We start from the raw sequence: 26,030 nt of genomic DNA, 5'->3' as shown, positions 1-26,030 counted from the left end.
CCGTATTTCCGTGGGTCGTACCATCACTGTTTGCTCTCTTTACCTTACCCCTTGAGAAAATTATCATCCATCAGGCTTTGATGCCCTCATTGAGCAACTGCCAACCCCAATTTAATTTTTTGGGGATTTTAATGGGCATAATCTCCTCTGGGATGGTTTTAGTATTGATGTGAGGGGTCGTGCTATAGAGCATATGCTCCTGAATCACAACCTGTCTCTCTTCAATACTGACTCTTACACTTATTTTCATGCACCCAGTCAGTCATTTACTGCTATAGATCTTTCTATCTGCTCCCCTTCGCTTTTCACTTGCTTTTCTTGGGAGGTTGACATCAGTCCACGGGGTAGTGATAATTTTCCTATTATATTAAGAGAGATTGGCTGTGGTCGGTACCACCTGCCCCGTGTGCCGCAGTGGAAGTTGGACCAGGCCAACTGGCCCTCTTTTACTGCTCTCTCAGAACTTGATCCTGCCATCTTATGTAAATCATCGATAGATGATTGAGTAGCAGCACTAACTAACTGTATTGTACAAGCAGCTTCTCAGTGCATCCTCAAAACCTCGACATCTTTCCCACGTCATCCGCGCCCTTGGTGGAATTTTGCTTGTTTTATAACAAGCTCAGAAACGTGCTTGGGATAAGTTTCGTAGATATCCCACGCTTTCAAACCGCATTGCATTTCAGCAAACCCGTGCACAGGCTCGGCGAGTTAGACGTCAAAGCCAGAAGTGGATTAAATTTATCTCCAGCATTTCTCTAACCACTAGTTCAAAAGTCATATGGGACAAGATCCGGAAGGTGAGTGGAAGGTATACTTCTGCGCCTCTATATCTTAATATTCAATGGCCATGAAGTTAGTGATGCTCAGAACATTGCTTACACTTTTGGTGAATGTTTCATGTATCTAGCTCTTCACACACATCCCCTTCTTTCTTAGCATTAAAACACTAGTTGAATATCTGCCTCTTTCCTTTATGACTGATCATCCCTATGACTACAATAGCCCTCTTACACTGGTGGAACTCAAACTTGCACTTCATCAGTCTGGCAATACATCAGTTGGACCTGATGATATACATTATGAGATGCTACGCCACCTTTCTCCTGCCTCTCTTACTAATCTCCTGGCTGTCATTAACCGGATGTGGCAGGAAACTGACTTTCCTGATGCTTGGCGCCAAGCATAGGGAGTACTATATTCTTAAACCTTGGAAAGATCCAAATATTTCTTCGAATTACTGTCCCATTGCTTTGACGAGTTGTCTCAGTAAGACCTCAGAGAGGATGAATAATGCTCGTCTTGTTTGGTTCCTTGAATCAAACAACCTTCTCTCACCCATTCAGTGTGGGTTCCGAAGACAACGCTCCACAATAGACCACTTTAAATCGCCTTGAATCATCAGTCAGAGAAGCCTTTTTGAAGTGACAACCTCTTGTTTTTATTTTTTGATTTAGAGAAAGCTAATGATACAACATGGAGATATGGCGTCTTGCGAGCCCTTCATTCATACGGATAACATAACAATTTGCCACTTTTTATTAAGCATTTTTAATGAACCGCCATTCCAGGTCCGTGTGGGCTTAACACTTTCCCTTTTTTCCCACGGGAACCTGGAGTCTCTCAGGACTGTGTTCTGAGTGTCACACTTTTTATTATAAAGTTTAATGCCATCAGTGAACAACTACCCCCTACAGTTACAAATGGTCTTTTTGTTGATTTATTTCACATGATTAATTTCACATGTACAGCGGCATGTCCATGGATTTATAACGCTAAACTTAGGGGTTCGATTCCCCTCGGTGGGCTCAGCAGATAGCCCGATGTGGCTTTGCTAAAAGAAAAACACACAGGCTTTCACGTCTCATGTCAGTCATCAAACATGAAGTTTATTGAGTAGCAACTACAAAATTGCAATCAATCATATAGTTAAGTGGACTACAGCTAATAGTTTTCAACTTTCTCTCCCTAAAACTGTTTGTGTACATTTCTTCCAGATCCAGAACTTCGTATTGATGATGATGTACTTCCTGTCGTCCACGAGGCAAAGGTCTTAGGCCTTATATTTGACTGTAAATTAAACTTTATTTCCTATATCAAGCAACTTCATGTCAAATGTATAAGAGCACTGAACATCCTCCTTGTCCTCTTTTCCACGTCTTGGTGAACGGATCGATGCTCCATGCTTAAAATTTATCGTGCCCTTATCCGATCCAAATTTGACTATGGTTTATGGTTCTGCCAGAACCTCAGCACTGAAAATGGTAGATCCTATGCACCATCAAGGCCTTCGGTTTTGCACTGGGGCCTTTCGTGCTTCTCCAGTCCAAAGTCTGTATATAGAGTCCCATGATCTCCCTCTGTATATTCGCCGTTTGCAACTGTCTCTTATGTTTGCTTCCAAACTACGCTCTTTACCACAGCATCCTACTTAGGTTTGTATTTTCTATCCTCAGTGGGCCACACTTTTTTATAATAGAGAATATTCGAGAATATTCCTTTTTCGTTTCTGAGCACAATCAGAAAAAGTGGATCTGTCTTTGAATAGCATGGCAGTATCAACAGTTCTGTCTCTTTCACCATGGCTGATTACTATCCCCAACTGTTACCTATCTTTGAGTCATCTGAGGAAGGCCTGTACTCCTCATTGAAAATACCGCTCTTTATTTGCTGACCATCTTTCAAACGATCCATCCATTCCCATATATACAGATAGTTTAAAATCAGGTGACTCTGTAGGCTCTGCCATGGTTTGTTACAGTTCGGTTGTAGCACACAGAATCCCTCCACAATTTCTGTGTTTACTGCTGAATTGTATGTCATTTCTCTTGCCCTGAATCATATTGAAACTATGCAATATATGAATTGTATGATCTATACTGACTCACTCAGCTGTCTATTGGCCTTGGCATCATTCCATGTTAGTTACCGTCCTATTCTTATTAATATTTAAAACAAACTGGCTCATCTTTCCCTATCATCTATCTCTGTCCAGTTTTTTGGATACCAGGTCATTCATGGGAATGAGCTAGCTGACAGATCGGCAAAGTTTATCTGCTCTGGCTCTCTCACCACCTCTCCTGTTCCATACATGGACTGTGGTCCAGTTATCAAAACCGGACTATGCACTAGTTGGCAGTTGACCTGGAGTGAGCAACGAAATAATAAGCTTTTTCAAATCAAGTCTTCTTCAGTTCTTTGTCCATCTTGTTTCTGTAAAGATAAAACGGAAGAAGTTGTTTTGGCTAGGTTACACATTGGTCTTAGTTTTTTAACTCACCACTTCCTTTTATCCGGCACTGATGCACCAACGTGTGGTCTGTGTGGCGCTTAGGTCTCAATCATACATATTTTATTATCATGCCGTCGTTGCAACAAAGAACGACGACGACATTTTAAACATATTTTTAAGGTAGGTTTGCCCTTGACATTAGCCAATGCTATAGGTGATACTGGCCACCTCGCTCATGTTTTTACATTTTTAAGAGCCATTGGTATTTTTAACTTAAGGTTTTTATTGGACTGTGTACTGTTTTAGCATGGTTTCTTTTACACATTTTAATTTTATTTTGACCTGAATCCAGGACTAGAAAGGCCAACTTCAGGTGACTGACAGCAAGTTTGAACTTAATGATTCTGTCTTCCTGGCAGGTCTTAATTTTACATATTTTTACCTTAATTTCCATATACCATTATAGTATACAACATCTTGTTTGACACAGATAGCCTAGTAGCTTTCTGCAAATAAACATGAAATCCCTACCTACCTAATTACTAACAGTGCTTTTTTATTCCTTATTACTAACAGTACTTTTTTATTCCTCATTACTAACAGTACTTTTTATTCCTCATTACTAACAGTGCCTTTTTATTCCTCATTACTAACAGTGCCTTTTTATTCCTCATTACTAACAGTGCTTTTTATTCCTCATTACTAACAGTGCCTTTTTATTCCTCATTACTAACAGTGCCTTTTATTCCTCATTACTAACAGTGCTTTTTTATTCCTCATTACTAACAGTGCCTTTTTATTCCTCATTACTAACAGTGCCTTTTTATTCCTCATTACTAACAGTGCCTTTTTATTCCTCATTACTAACAGTGCCTTTTTATTCCTCATTACTAACAGTGCCTTTTTATTCCTCATTACTAACAGTGCCTTTTTATTCCTCATTACTAACAGTGCCTTTTTAATTCCTCATTACTAACAGTGCCTTTTATTCCTCATTACTAACAGTACTTTTTAATTCCTCATTACTAACAGTACTTTTTAATTCCTCATTACTAACAGTGCCTTTTTATTCCTCAATACTAACAGTACTTTTTAATTCCTTATTACTAACAGTGCTTTTTTTCAAGTGGAATCTCTCATGAGGAATTTTTACTCAATTTATTGTAGAATGTTATTAATTCGGATAATACATGATCTTGTTTCCCTGACATAATTATTAATATATTAATTCTGTTGTATTTCACGCGACTCTTTGTATTTGGAGATATTGACGTGGTCAAGCGAGCACACTTTGCATATTTGTAATGCTACACTGATTCAGTTTAACCAGTGAGAATTGCCTGCTTTGTCACGTGTAGATTTGTTTTCGTTTACTGTGCAATCATTGAGCAGCACTTGTAGTAACATTTGATTTCTGTCGAGGTAAAAGTATCAAGCAACCATTGGCAAGTTGTTTGTCTAATGTTGGTCACTAATAATAGTTTTATTGGTCATTTTAAATTTCTTTTGAAGTGTCACAAAATAATAAGATATCTATAAACAGAACTAACGGATAATTATTGCAGTTTTGTACTGTTGGTAGTTTACCACAAAGCTACGTAATGGGCTATCTGTGCTCCGTCTACCACGGGTATTCAAATCCAGTTTCTAGCGTTATAATTCCGCAGAAACACCGCTGTGCCACTTGGAGGGTGGGGGGCATATACAGTGTGTTCGTAACCTGAAATGTATGACGTGAACGATCAGACAAACAACAAAAACAACTGTACAAAATCTGGGAATTAATATTTAATTAGGGAGTCGTGCAATAATTAAATAAATAACAACAAAAAAGAAAAAGCAACAGTTTTATTGTGATTACGACCTGAAAATAATTATTTATATTAGCTTAAATTAAAATCATACTGATCAGTATCGTGCTATGTAAAAACTGAAAATCGACACAAAACTAAAAATAAATTGCAAATTGAGTATAGCTAATTAAATGTATTTCTCTGGCATTGCTTTAAAGATTAGAATATCCTAGTTATAATTAATTAATGAATCTTCAGTTGACTTGAAGAGGAGGATAAAAGTAGGTTAGTTATTAATTTTTTTCATTACGGGTGATAATTAATTAAAACCTTTTTAAATTTAATAATAGGTAGTTATGTGTCTCGACATAACATTTGCATGATTTCTTAACTATTGTAGATTATGGTTATTTACCTGGATAGGTAAAACATAGTTTTATACCATTAAAGCTATTTTTGTTGTGTAAGACAATGTCAGTGCACTCTGTTTAACACATTCTTTATTTCGACGCTAGGTGGTTAAGGCACTCAACTCGTAATCGGAGGGTCGCGGGCTCGATTCTCCCTCGCACCAAAATTGCTCGCCCTTTCTGTCGTGGGGGTGTTATAATGTAATGGTCAATCCCACTATTCGTTGGTAAAAGAGTAGTTCAAAAGGTGGCGGTGGGTGGTGATGGAAGCTGCCTTTTCTCTAGTTTTATACTGCTAAATTAGGGACTGCTAGCGCAGATAGCCCTCGTGTAACTTTGCGCAAAATTAAAACCAAACCAGAAACTGTTATGCTACAAGAATTTTAAACAGTTTGATATTCGACAGGTCAAACTTGCGTGAACCAGTACACATCATAATAGCAAAATTATTTACGAAATTCTACGTGTTTCGTGTGAAACAGCGATTTTCAAAACTTCTATGTTAATTCGATTACAAAACAATTACAAACTTCCGAAGTGGTGACGAATTACACATTGAATGTGATTTTATCTATTTCTTCCATTTCGGTAATTTTTGATTTGAAGCTCATTTTACAGACCCCACCCCTCTTGCTATAGCCTTGTGGCTAGTTTGCTCGACTTTTAATCTGAGGATCGTGGGTTCGAATCCCCGTCACCGAACATGCTCACCCTTTCAGCCATTATTCATATGACAGTCAATCCTACCATTGGTAAAGAGTAACTCGAGAGTTAGCGGTCGGTGATGTTGACTAGCTGTTTTTCCCTCAAGTCTGACACTGCTTAATTAGGGACGTTAGTGAAGATAGCCCTCGTGTAGCTTTGCACGAAACTCAAAACCAAATCAAGTAGTACCCCCCCCCCTACACACAAATAGCTCATCGGTAAGTATTAAGACTTATAACACTAAAACCCGAGTTTCGAGGACCATGCTAGGCACGGCACATATATTCATTCCATTGTGTGGCTTTGTACGTAACAGCAAACAATGTTCATTTTACAGGATAATTTCCAAAACGTAATACAAGTCAATAAATACGTGAGAGATAGTGATGAAAAACGCTTGAACGTGTTTTGAACATTATCAGTGTTTAATGCATAGTTGTCATTACCAATAGTTTTACAGAATGGTAAACTTGTATTTGTTTTCTTTACAATTTTTGTATCATTTTGTTGCTTCTTACAACCGTCAGTTCATGGTCATATCTGTAGTAAAAATGCGTGTTATTTATTAGTTATTTATTTTCATTTTTTAATTAGCAGGATAATTGTTTTTTATTTTTAATTTCGCACAAAGCTACTCGAGGGCTATCTGTGCTAGACGTCCCTAATTTAGTAGTGTAAGACTAGAGGGAAGGCAGCTAGTCATCACCACCCACTGTCAACTCTTGGGCTACTCTTTTACCAACGAATAGTGTGATTGACCGTACATTATAACGCTCCCACAGCTGAAAGGGCGAGCATGTTTGACGCGACGGGGATGCGAACCCGCGACCTTCAAATTACGAGTCGCACGTCTTAACACGCTTAGCCATGCCGGGCCCAGCAGTATAATTAAACTCTGTTTGTGTGCGCGTGCATATAAAAACAAATCCACGCTTCTGTTGTGTTAGCACTAAATCGAGAGTATTCAGTGCATTACAGTGTAGATGTTATTTAGAGAAATCTTTACTAAAATTCTCAGGTGTATTTTGATCGGTTACACTACAGTAAAAAATAGTGAAAACTAAGAATGAAAAGTATCTCCAAAAATTTTTATTTATTTTTTGTACTGTGTTAGATTTATAAGAATAAAATGTATCTCACGAGGCAAAACAGTTAAAAATATATTGCATTCGTCAAGTTCATACAGTATTGAGGGACCTGAATTAAAAAACAAAAAATAACGTCGTTAGTAGTGGAAATCTCAATATAGAGGTATTCGTGATGAAGGGTTGTCGTGTACACAGATGTCTTTTTAGAAAAACACAAACCGATGGCTTTGTATACAGTTTGCTGTTATTTTCATGTTAATTGGTTGGTCATTAATTCAGGCTGTCTGCTAGCGTTTCACTGTTTATCCCTTTACGTTAAAAAAAAAAAGTTACTTTAGTCAGTTAGTGACGGTCATATACGTCTGCCTTTTGGTGTATTTTATCCAGTTTATTTTAAGCTATAAATAAGAGGACTTCGTCTTTTGGTCTTTCATTAGTAGAGGACTTGTAATATAACTCTGTTGTTAATATGGCAGAACCAATGCTCTGAAGTTACAAACTTCGTTCTGAATTGAACACGTACACACGCCATCTGACAATCAAAGGAGACACACGAAATAATACATCCACGCCCTCGTGTTAGAGGTTAATTGATTGCCCTTTAAGTACTGAATAATGGTATCTGAACACGCAAACACTGCGTTTCGTGCTAAAGAACCTTCATCCCACCCTTCCCTTCCCCCGTTGTTTGTGGCTGTGGTTAACCCAACAACAAAGCACAAAACCAGAAGAGTTATTAAGATGTTAACTCAATTTTTCCATAATCAAAAGCAAAGCTCAAGGAACGACGCTCTGAATGAGAGAAATAATAGTGTAATAAAGTGTCACAAGATGTCTCTAAATTAATAAATACAGAATTGACTAATAATTTCATGTTTGCTGTTAATGCAAAAAAAAAATCCCTATTTGAAAGCGCTGGAGTTAGAGTATTTTGTATTTTTGTATTGATGGTTTCATAAGCTTCTTTACATGTTTGTGCAACGTGTTGTGTTATGCGTTTTGTAATATATTCCACATACGGTATGATTCTTTATCAGACTTGGTTGGAAGATTTGTATTTGTTGTTTTTACACAATGTAAGCTAACAGATTTGTTTTTAGGTTTGAATGTCGTGCACAGTTGTGGAAGCTGTGTAAATAACTGACTGATTATGATAGTTGGGATATGCCAGTTCGTTGCCGATAGTCTCGATTTATACTTCAGAAAGAAAATTATAACAATGACCATATAGCATGGAACAGGCTCACAAGCCTTTCTTAAAGTCAGCATTTAACTATTCAGCATTGTACTACTCGTTAGAAATTTTACTGAGAACCGACAGCACGCCATTGTCTGTCAGTTGCAACGTCATCAACCATTTTGATGTATCAGCATGACTGAATGTACTGATGACACTGGGCTTTGAAGAGTTGAATTTATTGATGGAAATTTTATCTTCATATGGAATAATGTTCGATGGAATTCTTCTAGGATAGTGATTCATTATTTGAGGGAGAAATTAAAGAGATTGTTTGGTAGCAAGGAGTCCTGATGTGATGGTCGTTGTAACAACTGTGAGACCTTCATGGACCCTGTGTGTGTGTGTGTGTCAGTGCATTAACCCATAACGCGATGTCGGAAGGTTTGGCGTTGCTATTACTGATTTTAAAAAAATAATTTTACAACGTCGTCCGCCAACCGATTAGAATTATGCCTTTAAGGTGCGTAAATTATATCAATATCAGGAGACTCAATTTCATTACCCGGATATCTAACTTTTGCCTTAAGTATTTCTAGATAAGTTATTTTGGAAAAGCTTCAACTTAAATAGCGATGCATTTTCAATAGGATTCCTGTATTAACCGAAGGAGTGGTACTCTATATACTCTTATTTTCGGTTTTATTGCTCATATAATAAAAGAAAAAAACATTAGTTATAATTTTTTCTTTTTTCATGTTATTAGTTTTTTTTTATAATTAGCCTTAACAGTATATGGCTTATTTTGTAGGTACTTCTATTGTTTTGAATGTTGTAGCCTTCAGACTTAAAACTTTAGTTCTCGAGACTTAAGCGTGTATATACTTTTGATTGTGGTATAGTTGTTTTAAAACGGCTTTCATCAACAAATCACTCGTGTACGGAAGTAACCATTCCTTTCTGTTAATTTAAGTTTGCATACGGATTGCACAATGTCAACAAGCAATAGATCTTTTAAGTAAACCGACAGTTAGCCTACGCGCTTACAACGCTAAAATTCGGGGTTCGATTCCCCCTAGTGGATACATGAGGTAGCCCAATTTGGTTTTGTCATAGAGCAAACAAACGAAACAAACTAATTCGGTGATACTAGGGTTTTAAAGAACTATTTCATGTTTTAAAGAAACAACGGTATAAACTATTGAATTCCAAATTTTCAGCACTTATGCACGTGGGTCTATCAAAATGTAAGTTTTAGTCTATACACCATTCTACACGTGGGCCTATCAAAATGTAAGTTTTAGTCTATACACAATTCTACACGTGGGTCTATCAAAATGCAAGTTTTACACCATTCTACACGTGGGTCTATCAAAATGCAAGTTTTACACCATTCTACACGTGGGTCTATCAAAATGCAAGTTTTACACCATTCTACACGTGGGTCTATCAAAATGCAAGTTTTACACCATTCTACACGTGGGTCTATCAAAATGCAAGTTTTACACCATTCTACACGTGGGTCTATCAAAATGCAAGTTTTACACCATTCTACACGTGGGTCTATCAAAATGCAAGTTCTACACCATTCTACACGTGGGTCTATCAACATGTAAGTTTTACACCATTGTACACGTAGGTCTATCAAAATGTAAGTTTTTCACCATTCTACACGTGGGTCTATCAAAATGCAAGTTTTACACCATTCTATTTTCTCTTTCTTAATCACTGCTTCCTAACCCTTACCACTATTTTTAAAATTATATTTGGAATGTCGTGTATTTGTTTTGGATCTTCGTAACAATCTCTGTTGACTTGTTTTCATTAAACAAGGATACCTTCGTAAACTCTTTCTATAATATATAACGTTGAGAAGGTGTAAGTTTCGTAATGATATAGGCTTCTCGATATGCCATGATGTGTTTTGTGGAGTTTTCTAACAGTTGTCTGTGGAGTAAGAAACTATTTGATTATAGTTCTAGGAAATTGTGCAGTGTTATTTATAGAAGAAGTGTGATACACCTGTGGTTTGATTAAGTCGCTGAAAAAAAAATCAGTATATATATATATTACGTGGAAGAACGTAAAGTGCATGCTTCGAAATTGGACTTCGTCCGAATTTGTCTTATAGGCGTACATTATCCTGATTGGATAAAGATGGTCACTTTTTTGTTTCTTTCAACTTGCTAGCCTTTTCAAGATGTTAGATTTATTTTGTAGAGGTCTGTGTGTGTGCTTGTGTCTAACGATGGTAGGTTGGAACTCAGTAAAATTGAAATCGTGGATTCAGACACAAGTATCATTGGAAACTTGAGTTAAGTTGAAGACTTGACTGGACTAAGTGGTTTTCTAAAATGCTAGTTATCTTGTTCTGTTTAATTTAAATTACATTTCGAATATCGTTTACCAGCATATAATTGTTATTCACGCAATTAGAAATTCGAGACACATATATATTACTTTATTTTTGCTGTGTTTAACCCGAATTATATTTGCCCCATATATATCTTATTTTACAAGAATTAAATTTCAATGATTATCAGATTAATCTAACCCAAAACAGTAGGGTTAGTATGGGCTTCTTAGACCCATTGTTCAAAACTGCGTAACGAAATCGCTTGTCGATTTGTGGCTTTGTTGAGTGCAGGGTCTTTGAAAACATGAAAAAATAATAGTGATATTTCACTACGTGTATTTTACGTCAAGACCAAGTGTTGTAAGATGCAAAAACATAACTCAATCTGATATGGTAGGTGGAGCCACCTGGTTGGTGATGGCATAAAACAAAATTCGTAATTTAGACACTAAATGTGAAGTGCGTTCCAATCGGTGTGTGTGTGTACATATATATGTATGTAATAATAAAAGGGCATATATTTGTGTGACCGCCATAATTCCAAGAGAAGAACATAGAAACATAAAATTTTGCACATATATTAAGTGGACGCTGACCCTGAGAGTGTGCACCTGGAAATTACTAGTTATCCATGTGCGTGCGCCAGCATATTTTCTTGTGGGGTAAGGAAGCGAAAAACACGTAAAAAGAATGTGACCGCTGTAGCACCAAAAGGAAAGAAAGTGAAAATGTGCAAACGTTGCACACATACTAAGCAGACGCTAATGGTGTGTGCATTTAGATGCTACTGCTTAACCACGTACGTGCGCTTTTTTCCTTTTTATTTATTTATTTAGTTTTAGCTCCAAGAGCAAAGATTCGGAGTTTGTGTACTTTATCTATATGCGCGCACTCATTTAAGTAGACAAGCTAGCTAAAACCCAAATAGAAAGGATTTAGTTCCTTATATTACAAATAGAAATCACACACAGATACGTACGTGTGTATCTATGTTTGTGTGGCTACTGGAGCTCTTAGAGGAAAGAACCTAGAATTCCAAAATTTTGCAACCGTACTAAGTGGACCATGAGAATGCGCACCTGGGTATTATTACTTATCTTATCTACGTGCGGGTGCTCATGCGAATGTGTTTTTAATGAAACAAGTTAAGTACCGAAAAACCACATAGGAAAGAAGTGGTTCCTTGTACAAATTGAAATCACAGACAGCCAGACACGCACGTGCGTTTCTGTGAAGGTGTGACCGCAATAGTTTTAAGAGGAAAACTAAGAACCTGAAAATTTTCCCTCATACTAAGTAAAGTTTATTACTTGGTATTATTATTTAACCATGTGCGTCCGCTTTTTTATGCGAAAAACCACATAGGAATGCAGCTGCCATAGCTCCAAGAGGAAAGAATCGAGAAACCTGTAATTTTACACCTATACTAAGTGATCCATGAGGGTGTGCACGTGGGTATTATTACTTATCTATGTGCGCATCGTTTTAATAATGCAAACTAGCGAAAAGCCACATAGAAAATAAGTGGCTCTTTATATCACATGCCATAGATATATCACAGACTGACACAGAAAACAAGAAACGTTTTTTCTTTAATTTTGTAGATTATGCATTTCATTTTATACTTTTATCACATAGACTCTAAACAACAAAATTGAGAGTAAACTTTTATTGCTGAGCAACATTATATAAAAGCCATTGTTGGAACGCACTGTTAACCAAAACGCACTAAATTTTCTATATATTAGAAGTTGGTATATAAGGAATCACTTCTTTTGTTTAAAAATATGCGCACGTGCGCAATTGTCTCTCTACGATTTATGTAAAAAAAATATAATACAAAGAACTACTTTTTCATAATAATATTACTATTATATAGCGTATCTGTGATTTGTATGGGAAAACAATAAATACTGTCTAACGTGAAGCACTGTAATGATAAAAAATTGTAATAGATTCTGATAAAATGTGATAGAAATTTGTGATATCAATAATAAATTATTTAACGCAATAGTCAAGCTCTTTGTTAACAAGTAATTCTTAATCTACAGTACTTTCTGGCCCGGCATGGCCAGGTGGTTCAGGCACTCGGCTCGTAATCCGAGGTTCGCGGGTTCGAATCCCTGTCCCACCGAACATTCTCGCCCTTTCAGCCGTGGGGGCGTTATAATGTTCCGGTCAATCCCGCTGCTCTTTGGTAAAAGAGTAGCCCAAGAGTTGGCCGTGGGTGGTGGTGAATAGCTGCCTTTTCTCGAGTCTTACACTGCTAAATTAGAGACGGCTAGCGCAGATAGCCCTCGTGTAGCTTTGCGATAAATTCAAAGAGAAAAATTTATGTGCTACAGTGGGTCCAGAATACGCACAATGATATAGTCATCTTGTATATGTCAGTCTAATATCCCGAGCGAAGCCGAGTACATTCGCTTGTATGAGTGGTTATATCGGGGTGGAGTTTAAACATTGGGCTATGAATACAAATTCACTTTATAAAGAAACTGTTCACACTCTTAACTGTGTTTGTTTCTCAAGTGTTATGCATAAACGGTACAAGGGAAATCTATGATATATGTCTATTTTCCACAATGAAATTCAAAATTTTAAACGCACAAATTACAGTTTGTTCTACAAGTAATCTAATCACAGGGGATCTGTTGAGTGCTTCCCATAGTGACTGACACATCATTTCGTTAATTATATACACCATGCTGTGCAAGTAAAAGCACCAGAGGAAAACGTATATGTAGGAACAAGCTCGCCCTAATTAACAGTAAGCAAGTTTCTTTTAATATCGCTAATTGACTTCCCTTGTTACTATTTGTTTCACGCGTTTCCTTGCTTCATCTAACTGCAGGCAACGTGCTTGACCAAGTTTGCATAGTTGAAAAGATAGTGGACGAAAGAGTTCGTGTGATGTCGAAAGGAAGGCTTTTCTTCGTAACTAAATGCTATGATCTAAAATGTTTTTTTTTTATAACTATGAAACGTAGGTTCTATAAATAGTACGTGTACACGTGACACCAATATTAGTAAAGATATTTTAGAAACTATATCGAATTTTTTAAAGCAGAGTTCACTGTTACCACTCCGTATTTTTAAATGGTCAGTTTCAAATTGTACCGTAAGTATTTCATTCAAACGTATTGTAAGTATCGTTTGTTGGATCCGAATCGTATTGTGGGTTCTGTATTTATGAAATCACACTGTGAATATCAGGGGCTGGAATTCAAAGTCACTGTATGCTCTCATGTTCCATTATAATCATACCTGGAACACCAGAGTATGTTCTCTGTTCATATATAGGCCCGGCATGGCCAGGTGGTTAAGACCCTCGACTCGTGATCTGAAGGTCGCGGGTTCGAACGCCCCTCACACCAAACATGCTCGCCCTTTCAGCCGTGAGGGCGTTATAATGTTACGGTTAATCCCACTATTCGTTGGTAAAAGAGTAGCCCAAGAGTTCGCGATGCCTTCCCTCTAGTCTTATACTGTAAAATTAGGGACGGCTAGCGCAGATAGCCCTCGAGTAGCTTTGCACGAAATTCAGAAAACAACCAAACAAAACAAACGTGTTAACCTAGTGGTCAAATGTGGAATTAAGAAATCGTAAGAACCAAACATTATTTTCAGTGTAGAAATTGGCCCGTTGCGTGTTTACAAATATTTAGTGGGTTGTATATATTGTGTAGTTGACTACATTTCAATCTTTGGAAATGATTTTTTTTCTCAAACGTCTTCGTCAATTTAAAAAAAATCATTATTTTTGTTTGTTTTTTAAGATCTGTATCTGTTGTCTTGGTCACGTAGATTAGTTGAAGAAATATATCCGAACATAATTCCATTCGTTTAAAAACAACAACAAACTCGCAGATTAGTTAGGAAATAAATCTGTACTCAGTCGATGATATAACACATTAAAATATTTAACTATCAGAATTATGGTATAATTTTCTACTTACTTAATGTAGTTTGTGTGTTAAACGTTTCAATGTAATTAACTAGAAATGCGTACTGAAACCACATTTCCTATAAGAGTCGACTTTAAATGTTTTGAATGAAGAAAAGCAAAGTCAGATAGAAAATACGACTAGATAAATCAGATGTTATAAAGATATTTGCAGAAATATTTTAAAAAATCAATTTTTATGTTTCTGGCAAACGTCCCAATAATTGTACCCAGCGTCAGAACCTCTATCTTTCAGTGGCCTTACTGGCGTCTCTTATTTGGTAGAAATATAAGTACCCTTCCAAACTCCAGTGTCTGTTTCAGAGATATTTTTTATTTTACGAGCCCCTTGTCACGCAAGTTGATTGGTGCACAAGAACGGAAGCAAGCTGATTGTCAGTCCCTCCACTGAAGACGTCACTGATGGACGTTCAGCACCAGCAGGCAACGTGAAAAACTTCTATTTAACTGTTACCTTGGTAACCCGCTCGTGGCAGGAAAACATTTACAGCTGAATGAAGCGGCCATATATCGAGCGCAGTATTTAATTTTCGCTTGTTTCAAAATCTTGTCTTTATAGATGTGTATTCATACTTAGTAAGTAGTTTATGTTTGGTTCTAGAATTGTGGATAAAACTTTTAATTGGCTGTAATGTTCAGGATGAATACAATTTTGCAATAATTTTTTTTCATCCTAAATAAATAATCCCATCAAAATTGGCATTTGAAATTTTCAGTTTTGGAATTCAGGGAGAAAATAATCTGACACATGGAAAAGGTTCTAATGGAGGAATAGCTGTTTTTGTTCCAGGGCCTTTTGAAAACTGAATATGCCACTGAATCCTATATCAGTTGCGTTTCTTCTCTTAACTTTTAATAACCAAACTAGGCAGCAGACTCCCAGTGGTCTCCCAGTGACATAGCGGTATGTCTACAGACTTATACCGCTAGAATCCGGGTTTCGATACTCGTGGTGGGCAGAACACAGATATGCCATTGTTTAGTTGTGTGTTTAACTACAATCTAACAATAATCCAATTCGCGACCAGGAATTATCCTTATCTGCAAGACGTAGTCCCATACCAATATAGGCTGAGACACCTCTGGAAGGCATATTGGCTATTTAAAAGTAGGTTTTCAAGTTCGATGATTATCGAGTTTTGTGTTCCTGGGATTTCGTGGGCGTCATATTTATAATTATACTTGTAATAAGTATACGGGTATCATGCGCGGTTCGTTTTATTTCAGGTCTGAACCCCCTTGTTCCCTTGGGGTAGTTATAGAAGTGATTGAGAATAATGGTGAGCTTGATCGGTATACTGAGGCTTCCGTGAACCATGAGGTGTCTTTTGACATCAACTCGCGCGGGTACTTTATGTTAATATTAATATTGTTTATTAAAACATACACAGTTAATAAAAAAAAATAACTCGAGTCTAAGTTGTATGAATTCATGATTTCCGGAGTTTTACAGTATAGAAATGCGTTTATTTTACGAGACAAAACCGCTGTTGGGGAAAATAAATCAAATCTTTTTTTTATTATTTCAACTATTTAGCACAAACATTTAAAACCTTAGACATTTGCTCGTAAAAACTGTGTAAACAGCAATGAAAAGTTAGGTTGGGAGATAATTTCCAAACTGTTTGCTGTTTTATTTTATTTTTGACTATCCGATATATTTGCTCTCCCTATAATTATTTCTAGGAAGTTTAAGATAGTTGCAATGGTTCGAAAATAATTTTTTTTTCAACAGTCTTCGACCCCACCTCCATCTCACCTCTGTGGACTTCGGCAAAGTTATTCCTTCAAAAGTTTGAAGAATTTTCTAGATGCTTCTGAACTAAATACTGACCTTTGAATGGTTTGTCTTGTAAGTTGATTATGCTGGACTCGATCCAAAAACGCACGGTTATAGAATACGTTCAGAAGAGTGTTATAGGTAGTTTGTTCTCCTTACTTGTTAAAAACATTTTGTAGATTGAATAAAGATGTCGCTATAGTCGTGCCGCATTGTTTAATTTACTTCCATGGGTGAAGAGTACAGCAATAATCCGTAGTTGCTGCATCCGTACAGTAACATTTTATCAAGAAATTCATTAATAAACGCTGCGTATGTACCAAAGAATATTCGCACTTCAGAAACAAATTTGGCAAGATGACCGACTTCCAGATTTTGTCTTAAGTATAAAATTATCTAGATCAAACCAATAAGCCTAAACTAATTTTGCAGTTTAAAGGATTGCATTAAGCTTACTTTATTCCGACTTTTTAGTATTATAGAATATTATTGTTTTTATCACAATGCTACACGGTGAGTTACTTGTGCTCTGTCCACTGTGGGAAATCGAACCCTGATTTTTAGCGTTATAAATCAGTAAACTTGTCGCTAAGCTATCGGGGGACATTGTAGAATAATATTTGTTTTGAACTGTATTTTTTGTTTTTGTGAGTGTTTTGTAGTCAGGTCCAAATTAGAGAGCAAGTCTAACTAATGTGTAAGAAAATAATTTACAGTTTTATCAGTTACACTTTGGCAGATTTGTTTTTCGCCTTTAATTATTATGTTTTTTGTTTTGTTTTTCCTATTAGTTCTGAACAAAACTAAGTTGAATACACTGATACCACTGCTTAACAAAGTTTTTGCTTCTTGAACATTGTTGGGTGTTCCATATAGATTTTTGGCTGCTGATCACGAAAATCACATCCAAATTTGCTCATCACGTACGGTTTCATCGAAATCTTCAGTTTCACCAGGACATTGCTACAATGGAAAAACGATATCAGGGCAACTGGAATCCGTCAATGCTTGCTGACTATTGTTGGACACTGCAACGTGATGCACCGGACATTGAATACAAATGAAAATCAGGAGCAAAACGCTTAATTATGTTGAACTTATAGCGTATTAGAAACATAAACGCAATTAAATACGTTATTACCGGTAAACAGTTAACTGTCTATTTCTCAGAGTTTCTACGTGATGAAACAAAACCAAAACTATATTTGTACATGCCCACCAGGTACCTGTCACAATCAGCAAAACTTTTCAAAAAAATTGTTGTACAATGTACTAAGCGAAGAGTATTTTCTAGATGTAATTATGGAAGTACAAATTTGTGTAAAATTTAATTATATGGATGATTTTATAGTGTGCAGATGATTCTTTGTTTTCGGATATTCACGTTTGCCGGTCCTAATTTTGAACTTGCACACGAGAATTACGTTCCCGACAGTGAGAGCCGTGGTTCTTCAGGGGGGTCATAAAGCTATTCCTGGAGAGACGCCAAAACATGGGTCGAAAACATAGAAGCAGAACTATTTTTAATTTATGTTGAATTAATTAAATGATACAATATGTCAAAAGGAGAAGTCAGCTACAACATTGTTTTTCAATCACCATGGTAAAATTATAGGTTTGGAGGGAGGGTTCAGACTTTATTTATATCAAAGGATCTTCAGACTGAAAGTTTTAAGAACCACTACACCAGAGGGCAGGTAAGTAGTCAACAGCACCTGCTGACAACCTTTGGGCTACTTCTATGTAACTGATTAGTGGGTGTATAAAGTGGAATACGGAAGTGCGATTTTATTTTTATTTTTGTGTGTGCGTATGGTAAAGGGACGCGAACAATGTACCTGGAGATCCACAGCCCGACATTGTATAGTGTTTTAGTGTATTGGTAATGTTTTTAGCTTTTCGTACATCCTCATGCGAAATTAGATATAATACATATAATGAACAGTTTGATTATAAAAAAAAAAAAAAAAAATACCATAGGCTCAATGAATGCAAACATTTAAAAGATAACTGCTAATATTCATGTGTTATAAACACTGCTTACCACTAGCCTTCACACAAAAAAGTTAAAAACTTGGTAAAAAGTCAAGTGCGCGCACGTTTTATAATTTTAAGCAACGTGAACTGAAAATGTACAGGTTGCTGTCCCTTAGTTTTGTACACGACAGAACTTTAAAAATTACTGAGTGTAGTATGAACAAGAATCATTAAAGCATCAGTTTCTGTTTAGAACAATATTCACTCCGTGCCAGAAACTGAAAGTTGTTCCATATGCCAAAGTTATCATTATTTTTGTTATTTCCATAGAGGTGCCAGTCCATAATCATTCGCAGATTGACGTCGCCGTAGAGACGGGAGAAAACATACAGAGCATGCGTAGATTCACTGAATGATATTATAATAAATTAGCAAATAGTGATTTATTAATACAATCAAACGATATACTTTTGCCCACCCACCCCCAAATACATTGCTTCATCACGCCTATGGACTCGGCAAGGCCAGGTAGTTAGGGTGCTTGACTCGTAATCTGAGGGAAGCGGGTTCGAATCCCCGTCACACCAAACATCCTCACCCTATCAGCCGTTGGGGCGTTATAAAGCCAATCCAACTATGCGTTGGTAGCCCAAGAATTGGCGATGGGTGATGATTACTAGCTGCCGTTCCTCTAGTCTTACACTGCTAAATTAGACTGCGCAGATAGCCTTCATGTATCTTTGCGAAATTCAAAAACAAAGAAACAAACATCATGCCTAAAAGTCATTGTTTGCCAGCTTATTATTCTATAAGCTTAACGTGTTTCCTAACTCAAGCAGGTCATTCTATTATGTTTAATACCTGGCATGTGAAAGTTACTTTGAAGAAAGAACTGTGGATTTATTGCCCTTTTAACGATAAAATCAATACAGAAAATGATATTTTACTTGAAAAATAAAACTAACAAGAATAATAAAAATATTTCTGATCACTTACAAATCTTTCTGTTGCTATGATACTCATAAAATATTCCTGATCACTTACAAACCTTTCTGTTGCTATGATACTCATAAAATATTCCTGATCACTTACAAACCTTTCTGTTGCTATGATACTCATAAAATATTCCTGATCACTTACAAACCTTTCTGTTGCTATGATACTCATAAAATATTCCTGATCAACAAACCTTTCTGTTGCTATGATACTCATAAAATATTCCTGATTACTTACAAACCTTTCTGTTGTTATGATACTCATAAAATATTCCTGATCACTTACAAACCTTTCTGTTGTTATGATACTCATAAAATATTCCTGATTACTTACAAACCTTTCTGTTGTTATGATACTCATAACATATTCCTGATCACTTACAAACCTTTCTGTTGCTATGATACTCATAAAATATTTCTGATTACTTACAAACCTTTCTGTTGCTATGATACTCATAAAATATTCCTGATTACTAACAAATCTTTCTGTTGTAATGATACTCATAAAATATTCCTGATTACTTACAAACCTTTCTGTTGTTATGATACTCATAAAATATTCCTTATCACTTACCTTTCTGTTGTTATGATACTCATAAAATATTCCTGATTACTTACAAATCTTTCTGTTGCTATGATACTCATAAAATATTCCTTATCACTTGCAAACCTTTCTGTTGCTATGATACTTAAAATATTCTTTATCACTTGCAAACCTTTCTGTTGCAAACTCTAAAGGTTCCCTTTAGTAATTATTCGTGCACTTTCTGAACAGGATTAAGAGTAGTCGAATGCCATTTAAAAACACAATAACGATATTTACTTACGCATTCTCATAATAATAAAAAATGGTTCAATACGCGTTTCAAAAATATGCCTCAAATAGTAGAAAGTGTTAGTAAAAATTAACAATCGATTGTCGTGAAATAAATGTATGATGAACAACCTGCTGAAAGGTTTCTTTGTTGGAGACGACACTTCGATTCTCTGTCGTGAAGAAAGTACATTATTAAAGTCGATATTATTAAACCTATCTGCAGTGTTCCTCATAGACGAAGTCGGCTTTTCTTTTCTTCACCGTAATTCCCTAAACTTTCTGTGTAAGCCTTGTTTACATAAAGACTGTGAGACTACGTTATTATACAGTGTATATCCACTTACAAAAACAGAGAATGAAAGAACGGATTGACAGAAGCAAGTTTCTTTCTTTTTTTTATGTCAGTTCCATCTGGTTTCGACAGGAAGTCCAGTATAAGTCAATTTTACCAACTTATCCACCTGCTAAAACTCGCACCCTTCGAAGAAATGTAATGTTACAATTTCGAAATTTGACTTCTGAAATTTGATTTTTTTTTCTCCCAGTCATTGAAAGGACTTTTAAAGACTAGTTGGCGTGTATTAATAAATTCTAGTGTAAAAGTTGGTCACTATCTGAATGAAATTTTTTACACAGAAATGTACATAAAATATTCTGATAACCAAGATAAACCAAGAATTGACTTTATTGACTTTAAACGTGATCTAAAATAGGAAACCATTTGCTCAGTACTTGGAAATATTCAACTGTAGCCCTCTGGTGGTGTGGGAAGTCCTCTTCTGACACACATAATGATCTGTGAATCAGTAGGAATGGTGCTCTATGGTACTAGGAACTTTTAAGGACGAGGTTTTGGCAATCGGTTTAATGTCTTTTGTTGGTAGTACTGGATCTGATTTCAGTGTGATGGTAAAATATTGCTCGTCCCTCTTGTACATGTCTTATTGATATAAATTTGTGAGACCGACAAGCATTCTCTCCGAATATCGTCCCCATAAATCACACCTTGAATGAGCTTCAGAAAAGGATTAGGTTCTATTCCACCCATCAGTGGATCAGCTGGAAAAAAAAAAGAAGCAAAGTGTGAAGGAATGTTGTCGACATATTTTAATCACTGGTGTGGGGGGCATAATCATATTTTAATCACTGGTGTGGGGGGCATAATCAGTGTTGAGATTAACACAAGTAGTTTTAGAGCTCTAATCTTACCCTTTCTGTCCTGATAGCACAGCGATAAATCTGGGGGCTTATAACTCTTGAAATTGAGTTTTAATACCTGCGAAGAGCAAAAGTGCAGGGCAGTCTGTTGTGTAATTTTGTGCTTAACAATGAAAAAGGAAACCAAAACTTACTTTTAATACCCCTGAATCATGTTATTAATTGCTACGTACATATCTGAGTAAAGTGTGGAAAGTTGTTGACCTTTTCTTTCTCAACGTTACAAATAGCTTGAAGTGTTATGATTTTTGCCTTAAGAAGAAAATAAATTTCACTTTCATTAGTAGTTTTGGTTCCAAGTTATTTTTGAAATGTCGGTAATTTGAATATTCGTTTTTTTGTGTGTTGTTTTTCTTCCTGTATGTATAGAAAGAAATTACGTTTGGGCAATCAGAAGGAAAAGTAATTTGAGTTTACGTTAAGTCAAAATTAAGTAGGAAGTCACGTGACTCTGATGAATATTTTTTTTTTCTGATAAAGTGGAAAAATATATAAAATTAAACAAAAACTTATACAGCCTCACAGAACTATAAAAATATTTTCGAAGTACTAATTGCAGCAGAAAAAAAATAGAGGAGAAAGGAATATTTTATTTCGTCAGTTAATTTTACATGTGTTTATTATTTTTAAACAGTGTGGGTAAGTTATGTGTCTGTGATAGAGTGTCGGGAATAGTGTATGGTATGTATCATCAGGTATTGTTAGACTATCATTGTTCGAACGGCAAACAATAATATTTCAAACACGATGTAACGCGTACCTATTACAGAACGTCTATGATGCTCAGAAGTGTTAAGGTAAACAAGGCAGAGTGTGGCCTGATGTATGCGTGACGCCTGAGAATCCGAGGGCTCATGACTCGCGTCTTGTTATTGCATAATAATGCTCTGCACTGTAAGTCCTGGCATGACCAGAGATTTAGAGCGCTTGACTCACCATCTGAGACGCAAGAGTTCATATCTTTGTTACATCAAACATGCTCGCCTTTTCAGCCATGGGGGCATTATAAGTTGTTGGTAAAGGAGTTGGGGGGTGATGACTACCTGCCTTCCCTTTTGTCTTTCACTGCTAAATTAGGGATGGCGAGCGCGGATGGCTCTTGTGTTGTTTGGCACGAAATTCAAAGAAACAAACAGTGCAGTGTAAGGCTTTGTGTACTTTTATAAAAGCGATGATACAGGCCTACTTTGCGATTAGAGCAACCAGGAGTTGGCGGTTATGTTTGACGACTAGTCTTTTCCTTCTAGACTGTCAGTTCAAAATTATGGACGCCAAGTGTAGATAACACTTCTGCAGCTTTGCACAAATTTATCCGTCTTATTGATTATTCGTGCAACGCCTCCCCCCCCCCCAAGTAAAAGTTTAGCTTATAACTTTTTTTTTTGTTCGGAGGAAGAGTATTATGTTTTGAAATTTTATGGCGTTATTTTTTTTCGTAACATATCTCTGTATTTCATATTATTCAATGTTTATATACGTAACATATCTCTGTATTTCATATTATTCAATGTTTATATACGTAACATATCTCTGTATTTCATTTTATTCAATGTTTAATATACGAGTATGATGTTAACGGAGATACATTATTTTAAATCAAAAAACCGACAACAATAGCTTATCTCTTTATTGGGCCAGATGTATCTGTAAAAACCGACAACAATAGCTTATCTCTTTATTGGGCCAGATGTATCTGTAAAAACCGACAACAATAGCTTATCTCTTTATTGGGCCAGAGGTATCTGTAAAAACCGACAACAATAGCTTATCTCTTTATTGGGCCAGAGGTATCTGTAAAGTAAAACACGCCCACCTCTGTGTATAGATAGATAAAAATAATAAATATATCGTGCTTGACAGAATGAAAATCTTGCAAAGCACATCACAATTCCACTGTAATTGGACAACTTCTTGTCGACAGACAATCTCCTCTTTAAAACGATGCGAATCTCCGGCTATCATGAAACGCACGTGTGGTCTTCTGAAGTTCACATACAAGTGTGATGAAACGAAAAAAAAAAGTAAATATTTTACCGTGTGCAAAATCCTTCAGTAAATCGTGAAACTTCGTATTTTTCCATATTTCCAACGACACCATATTCACGTTTAAGCATACAGACCTTTGGTTAATGCGCTGTTTAAGAAATACTTGCATTAAATGTAGTTTAAGATATTTTAGGATAACACACTACAAATCCAAAATGTTGCATGCTTTCGACTTATCGCACTTGAGACAGCAGTAGGTTTACGGACGGAACAAGGCTAAAATTGGGGGTTTGATTCCTTTTTGTGGACACAAGGAGTAACGCAATATGGGTATGTTCCAAAACAAACAAATACACTACGATTAGATATACGAGCTTATTTACTGTGAACCAATCCCAATAATTCTCAATGGGATTCTTGGCCCATTAGCTTTTATAAAATGTTCATGCTTCAAATCGCTTTTGGAACCATGACGTTTTTAGTTACAGGGCTCTTAACAACATGTGTCACACATATAACGAAAACACAAATATCGTAAATATTACACTTAACACTGCTAATTACTGATAGAGTTTCCATAATCTTAATATTCACAGGTAGTGTCGTAACAGGTTGACCTCATCGGTAGTAAAAGGTGTAACAATAAGTGAGTAATTTCATAATAACGTTATAAAGTCGTACAACTAAAATCATATTTTAACTTTTTATGACATTCAAGGTTTGCTAGTTAAAAATATCTGTGGGTGGAGGTGGATGGGTATTTGTTAAATATCAAATCCTGTTAATCCACTCAAACCTTGGGTTTTAAGCCCTACATATTGTGTACAGGTTTTAAACGCTTTAATAGAAAACTACTCTTCACTGGTGGCTCAGAGATATGCCTGAGGGCCAAAGATCGCGTTTCAATACATTCGATGGGCAGAGCTGTGATAGCCCAATGCGTAACTTTGTGCTTAACAAAAGTGGAAAACATGGAAAATAGTTGTTCAACTTGATGTGTTTTAGGCTTACGTACACTGGAAGTGAAAGTAGTATCGACTTGAGTGGTAAAGCTTTGAAGTGATTTTACTTAAACCATTAGAAACGTTACGGAATACAGCCGTAAATAACTTTGGTATTATAATTTATTTTTAATTATTAAAGCGATGTGTGTGAATGGTTGTTAACTTTAAATGTAATATCAACCAGCTGTCGGAGTGTTCGGAACTACTCGTAGTTGGTTAGAAATAATATTTTATAAAGTTCTAGAACCAACTTTTGTACAGTTGTGTCTGCCATCAAAAAGTTATACGTCTTTATAATTTGAACACCATACTCACTAGGAATAGTCAGTGGACTCGTGCTATAGACAGGGTGATCAGAAACCCAAGCCTTGCGACTTTCAAACATTGCTGATGTGGAAAAGTCAGTAAAACTTACATCTCGCCCATTATTACCTCAGGATTGCCTGTGGTTCAGCCCCACTGGCTGCTACAGATATGGTCTGAACGTTATGTTGATAAATGGTGAACCCTAAAGACGAGGAAACTGTCGGGCGGACGTACGGCAGAGCTCGTTCTGTCGAGTCCGAAACAATGTGAACGGAAGTCTTCAATGATCAGTTTACGACGTCACGGGCTCGTGCAAGCTCAGAAAATGTTGAGCCTGGTACTGTTTCCTCGTTCGGCCCTGCAGTTTATTAGCAGTGATAAACTTCGCTGTTTTCGGAGCAGTGTGTCAAACACAGACTTCCATTCGTACATAAACATCTGTGTCACAGGAAACAAGAGATAAAGAGATGGTGTAGTGCCACGTGCTCTCTCACGATTCCAAACTTCAACTTAAATGTTTCGATTTTATACTTGCTGTTCACGTAGATATTTATTATGCTTTTTCTGCAGTTATTTAAGCTGTAACGGTTATCTGTATAAATATGCATACATACATTAACTTTGGCATAGTATGAAAAATACGAATACTGTACAATTTCTCTACTTTGTGTAATTTTCTGAGAATGGTTATAATATTGTGCAGGACAGTCTATACAATATTCTGCATGGTATCTTTTTTTAGAATATAAACATTTCTTCAAGAATAGAGCTTCATTTATTGGTTTCGGAGTACTTAGTAATTTGTTTGTTTTTCTTCGTGTGTTGTGGCTCAGAGTTAAAGTTTGATTGTAGAAGATTAAACGAAAAAACAGTGGTATATTATTTTCACCTGTTCCAGCCACGTAAGCGGCATTGGAAATGAAATCGGGAAAATATTATATTTAAAAAAATGTGTGTAACTCTGGATATATTATGTCGTGGTGATGTATTATAAGGTCATTTCTGTTATCAGTATTTACATCACCTGATCCGCTTCGTTGTATATATATCAAAGCCACATCGAGCTGTTTCCTGTGTCCACGGAGGGGAGTCAAACCCTTGATTTAAACGTTGTAAATCCGTAGACTTACCGCTGTCCCGCAGATTTTTATATATACATTTAAGTATGCAATATGTGATATGATTGTCAGATTTATATATATACATTTAAGTATGCAATATC

General features: G+C 36.2%; 1 protein-coding gene and 2 long non-coding RNA genes across 15 annotated transcripts in view; 2 read left to right on the top strand and 1 right to left on the bottom strand.

Annotated features, from left to right (window-relative positions):
- The window catches only part of LOC143246519 (polycystin-1-like protein 1), a 352,075-nt gene that overhangs the window by 147,060 nt on the left and 178,985 nt on the right, over positions 1 to 26,030 (top strand). The window lies entirely within an intron of this gene.
- On the top strand, positions 14,212 to 17,841 carry LOC143246522 (uncharacterized). The gene is made up of 2 exons (XR_013026017.1): positions 14,212 to 15,301; positions 17,297 to 17,841. It is a non-coding gene; the product is annotated as an uncharacterized LOC143246522 (long non-coding RNA).
- LOC143246521 (uncharacterized) lies at positions 20,962 to 25,542 on the bottom strand. The gene is made up of 2 exons (XR_013026016.1): positions 24,818 to 25,542; positions 20,962 to 21,353 (listed from the first exon to the last, which is right to left on the bottom strand). It is a non-coding gene; the product is annotated as an uncharacterized LOC143246521 (long non-coding RNA).

The sequence above is a fragment of the Tachypleus tridentatus genome, chromosome 3 (assembly GCF_004210375.1).
Source record: "Tachypleus tridentatus isolate NWPU-2018 chromosome 3, ASM421037v1, whole genome shotgun sequence".
NCBI classification, from domain to species: Eukaryota; Metazoa; Arthropoda; class Merostomata; order Xiphosura; family Limulidae; genus Tachypleus; species Tachypleus tridentatus.
Note: the sequence above shows the minus strand (reverse complement) of the source record. Positions and strands in the feature narration are given on the sequence as shown.